This window comes from Panthera uncia, chromosome C2 (genome assembly GCF_023721935.1).
Source record: "Panthera uncia isolate 11264 chromosome C2, Puncia_PCG_1.0, whole genome shotgun sequence".
In the NCBI taxonomy this organism is placed as follows: domain Eukaryota; kingdom Metazoa; phylum Chordata; class Mammalia; order Carnivora; family Felidae; genus Panthera; species Panthera uncia.
The window spans coordinates 98,144,865-98,150,651 of NC_064810.1; the positions used below are offsets into that span (position 1 = coordinate 98,144,865).

Here is a 5,787-nt window from a genome sequence, read left to right on the forward strand (position 1 = left end):
GTTCAGTCTGATGTTCAAGGCCATCTCTAATACTGCCCTTGCCTCCCCCTGTATAATATTATCTCTTACTGCTCACTCCTGAGATCAATGAAGAAAGCAGTAGCCAATACAAACTAACTGCTTGACTGCACATTATCTTTACTCACCAAAATCAATCTTTCCATCCATTCCTTGAGAAGAGTGCCTTATAATGTCAAGTCCCCAAGTCAGATTTCTCCCTCCACTTAAATGCTATACATCTTGGGCATGCCCCTCTCTAATAGCATTTATTTTGATTTCTATTTTACTATATACTCATGTTCATAAAAATGCCCATCCTAGTCATTTATTTGACTGGCAACTTTTTGAGGGCAGGGACTACTTCTAACTTGTCTTGATGTCTCAGGCTATTTGGCATACTGTCTTAAACCATTAGGTCTCAATTCATACTTCTTATGTTGAATTGTGTTGTATTTGCTGTGTTCAATGGCAGGACATAACATTCAGTACCTGATTCATGTACAAATCTGTTACAAGGGAACACATACAAGTTTATAAGTAGCCTAACATTAGTTTTAGAACAATAATACAAAGAGTAAAGCCGTGGCCTGCGTTATTTCCAATGTAGTTCTGAACTTTTGGATCTTTCAGTTTGCTGAGTAGTTTCAAATATAAGCTCCCAGTCAGAACTCTCAAGTTTTCAGACTTTTGTGCATTCCAGCTATAGTAACCTCAAGTCTGGGGAATCTATATTTATATACCTATGCATTCTATTTCCATATAATCACTTCAGCCAATATTTTATGTTCAAAATATAAAAACCAAACTATTCCTCAGGATTTAAAAGTACAACTAAGTGCACAACTGAATGAAACTTGGGAAATTTAACACGTTTAACACTGAAACTATTCAAAGACTTAAACATTCTTTAAATTCAGATTTATTTTTGGCAAGAGATGATCTTCATACTAAGTTATCTAGATAGAAATATTGTGTGAAGGTGTGAAAACCTATCCACATCCAACACATGCATTTTTATAACATAAACAATTCTGCATGTAGGTGACACATATATGTTATTGTCTACACATACACAACACCCATTCACATGGTATATGAGACCATACAAAATGTACATACACAAGATATGTGTTTTTCATCACTAGTGTTTTCATAACTGCACAATATTTTTTTCTGGCCCACAGATATAAAAATCATTCATATTTTATAGGTCTGTTTATGTCTACACCTACAGTAAAAGTAACTTAATATCTAATCCACAGTAGTTAAACAGTTAAATATATATTTTTTTCTATTGCCTCTTGAAAGTCGTATCTGGTAAAATCACATGCTAATATGGTTTAGGTTTACTTTCTTCTTTTTTTTTCTCTAACAAAGAAACAAAAGTATTTTGGTGCCGTTATCATGTGTTTCTTTAGACCATTAGATCATATTTCTATCAATAGACAATGTTCTGCAACGGTTTTATTATATCATGTTGAAAAATGAAAGATTGTGACCTCAAATCCCCATGATCCAGGCAAAAATGAAATGAGTGTATACACATAGGCACAATTCAGGACACAGAACGTTTGGTACACAAAGAATGATCAGACGGGTTCCTACCCAGCACAATTCAAATTCAGTAGTTTCTCTTGCACATACCAGCTCAGCTGCCCACGATCCTTGATGCTTTTAAATACTACAAAGCAATTTACACTCCAACTGCCGCCTGCTTAAGTTCTTCCTTTTGCGCTCAGAAATGGAAATACTTGGACAGTGAGTGATGCCCTGTTGCAGCTGTTTCCCGAGTCCTTCAGCAACCCACCTCTGAGCCGCGCTGGGTTAAGCCCCGCCGCTCCAAGCTCTTTCTCCCCACCAGCAGGCAACTGGTCGGCCGCTGGGCGGAGAGAACGGGCACCAGGGCGCCATCTGGAGGCGCCTGGAGGCAGCCGCAGCAAACTTAGAACAACTGGGTGGAACAAGAATGTCAGCAAATTCTTTGTTAAAATAAGCATACTGTTTATTTACACTTTCATATATATATATGTATATATATATATATATATATACATATATATATACACACATATATAAGACAAAAATGCAAGAAATCCTCATAAATGTTCTATTTCTTTCATTCTTCACAATACGGTAAAAACTGTGATCTCATTTATGTACAAATAACGAGATGACAAATTAATCTTATTTCTTTTTGACTCAACTCAAATGAAAATAATTAACACTGGCTACTATCAGAAGTTTCTATGATTTCGATATTTAACAAAAACACAGCTTTCCAAAAGAGAAATCTATGCCTCTGAACTAATACAATGCCAGTGTGTTAAACATGCTCTGCTTTTTTAAAAATTACACACATTACCTCTGGAAATGTTTAGTGTGTTCCTTATCAGTGCATTACACTGACTTGAGTATGATAACAAGAAAAAACAGTTTCGATTATAGTTCACTTGATAAAGTGTTCATAGGACTTAAACATTTCAACAAAAGCTCCTCAAATTAATTTCCCACTAAATACCTCCCTAAGCTTCTTTCCCTTAAAGAGGATAATTTGTATACCTGAATGAGATCTAAGCTTAATTAATTAATTGAATAGAGCACTTAAAGGCTTATCTATTGTGATATGCATTTAGAAATGTGATTATTGAGTGTTTCGTTATTCCCGACAGATCAAAATGAACATGATTGCTATTCCCATCCCCCACTCTACCTCACTCCTATGTCCATCATGCATCAAGATTTGGGATGTCACCTTGTCTTTAAAATTAAAATTTGACTTTGAAACTATTTAATAAGGGATCCATTTATTGCGATCGTACATTTTTCCTGACAAATATGGACCAGAGCTTGATTATATTATGTGGGGCCCTTTTGGGAAACAAAAATTCTTAATCACTTCAATTTCAAATCAGTGTTTGGGAAATTCTGACAGGATAAACATAGAAAAATTATTTCATCAATATTTCATCTCAAATGTTTATTTCTATGTGTTTGATACACAAATATGTCAGCTTTTCAACATATACCATTAAATTCTAAAGAAAAGTAAGATTTTTTTTTAAATAGAGACAGTATGTATCAAATACTCAAACTATATTTTTTGTGAGTTTGTAAAATGTGTGAAAATGTATGTGCTGAAAGGATTAAAAAGAATGGTAAGTCTTTATGTCTCTATACCCTCAACTCCTAGCACTATGGAATATGAAAGCGTACGTGTCAACTGATTCCTAAATTATATGACTTATATGTTGCACTATGGTTAGGGTTATATTGAACTTCTTAGAAAGGCAACATGCTCAAATACACAGTTTAAGATTACAAACAGAATAGCATTTGGAAACTTACATATAATAACAAATTAAACACTGACCAAACACAGATATGTCCAACTTTTACAAAGTAAAATGTGATACGTGAACATTTAGATGTAACAAACAGATAAATTAGGGGATAAAGCTCCCCACCATAAATGTTTTGACCTTACAAAATCATTTTTACATAAAAACTCACCAGAATTTATAGAATGATTTGAATGAAAAATAAATATTCACATGTATAAACATGAAAAAAAGTGAGACATTAATGAGAAGGGTAGACATGTAAACTTTATAGCCAAAGATACTGTTTCTATGCTGATCAGAATAAAAGGCTGAAAATCATAGGAGTTGATGCTACATGCAAAAGAGATGATTAGGTGGCTAGGGCAAGGAGAAGAAGCATCATGGCCATTTCATGTTGTCCCATGAAAGAGGGTCTAAAATTAGCCTTAAGACATTGAGACAAGAAAAAATATTTTTTAAAAGTGTAAATCTGGGGCGCCTGGGTGGCTCAGTCGGTTAAGCGTCCGACTTCAGCTCAGGTCATGATCTCGTGGTTTGTGAGTTCAAGCCCCGCGTCAGGCTCTGTGCTAACAGCTCAGAGCCTGGAGCCTGCTTTGGATTCTGTGTCTCCCTCTCTCTCTCTGCCCCTCCCCTGCTCATGCTCTGTCTCTCTCTCTCTCAAAAATAAATAAAACATGAAAAAAATTTAAAAAAAATAAAAGTGTAAATCCCCAAATAAGAGTGTAATAAAGAAGCAAATTATTTCTATTTTCACAATTTAGCATGTAAAACTCAAAGAAAGCAAAAATAGTCCAAGTCAAAGACCCACATAGGACTAAAGAACTAAAATAACATGGGGACTCTAAATATTTGTCTTTTACTGTGAACTAGGATGAAGAATCTGTGTATGTGTTCTATTGCTATATAGCAAATTACCACAATCTTTGTAGCTTAAAACAAAGCACACTTATTGTCTCACAATTCCTATAGGTCAGTAATCCAGGCATGACTTAGATGAGTCCTCTGCTCAGTCTCACAAAGTGACAATCTTGGTATCAATTGGGCTGTTTGTTTGTTTTAATGTGAACCAGAAATGTTTATTGCAGAAATTTGGCCAAGATTCCTACTGGGTGGCCCCTGTTGCAGTTGGACTGGGGCCCTCCATCCAGGCCTGGGTAGGTAAAATAGAAAAGGTTACAAGGAGCATGTCTGAGGCCAGGGCTTCAGAGCTGCAAGATGATGTTAGGGGCCAGGCTGCAAGTGCAGCCTATACCATCTGGCTCCACATGCAGGGACTTCACTATGTCATCCTCTTCTACCATGGAAAACCTCTTAAGCTGGTCTTTTCCAAAGACAGACACCAGTGAATTATCTAGTAGCAAATCCATCTCCTTTCCAAAGGCCCCTGTGGGGTCAGACAAGAGCCTAACCTTGTCTCCAAAGTTGTGAGCTCATCCCCACTTTTCAGTCACAAAGACATCATTAAAACTTGACATGCTACTACCTGGACCCCTTGGCCTTCAAAGCCTTAGCCGGCTCCACAAACCCTAGCAGGTGGATCTTGGAACATTCGGGGGTAAAGGCCTCAGGGATTCCAAACAGCACCCCCTTCATGCCCCTGAACAGCTCTGCCAGGTTCAGTTTGTTCCTAGCCTCCCCTCCTAAAACCACCACTGAAGGGATGGAATCTCCCACCTCGACTGGGGCCATGGCTGAATTGGCGCTGCTGAAACCATAGGCCCTGCCAAGCATCTACTCCCTGACTCATTGCTGGCCCCCCCTTCCTGCTCCCACTCCCACCCATGCTGCAGATAATGGCAGCTGCCCAGACAAGAACCAAGCCTGCTCAGCCACCAAGAAGGTTCAGCCCAACCAGAAGCATGCCTATCCCAGAGACACTGGGCTGTATTCTTATCTGGAGACTTGGTTGGGGAAGAATGTGTTTCTAAATTCAACTAGGCTGTTGGAAGAATTCATTGCCTTGGATTCTTCAAGTTCACCAGGAGAAAGTGTCTTCATTTTAGGGAGGACACTAGTCTGTCTTTTAAGGACGTGCACCTAATTAAGTCAGGCTGACCCAGAACAATCTCCCTTCCAGCTAACTCAAAATCACCGATTTGGGATTCTACATCTGCAAAATCCCTTAACCTTTGCCATTTTCTATTGGGTAAAAAAAGTTACAGGCTCCACCCACACTAAACTATGAAGATGAGATTATGCAAGGATGTGACACATTGGGGATCACCTTAGGTTGTGTCCACAATGGGATCTCTATAAAGACACAAGAGATTTTTTGCTTACCATGCAAAAGCTTAAGGGGAACAGCTTGGGGAGAATGGAAGTGCAAGGACATTTTGTCCCCTTTGGGAACAAGGCAGAGACATGGATATATTTATTATAGGAGTTTTACAGCTGCATAGTTATATCTAACAAGGAAATATAATGAGGAAAATATAGACAAGTCATT

General features: G+C 37.8%; 1 pseudogene; it reads right to left on the reverse strand.

Moving 5' to 3' along the window:
• Positions 1–4,543: 4,543 nt before the first annotated feature.
• On the reverse strand, positions 4,544–5,045 carry LOC125922125 (peroxiredoxin-5, mitochondrial-like; annotated as a pseudogene).
• Positions 5,046–5,787: the final 742 nt, after the last annotated feature.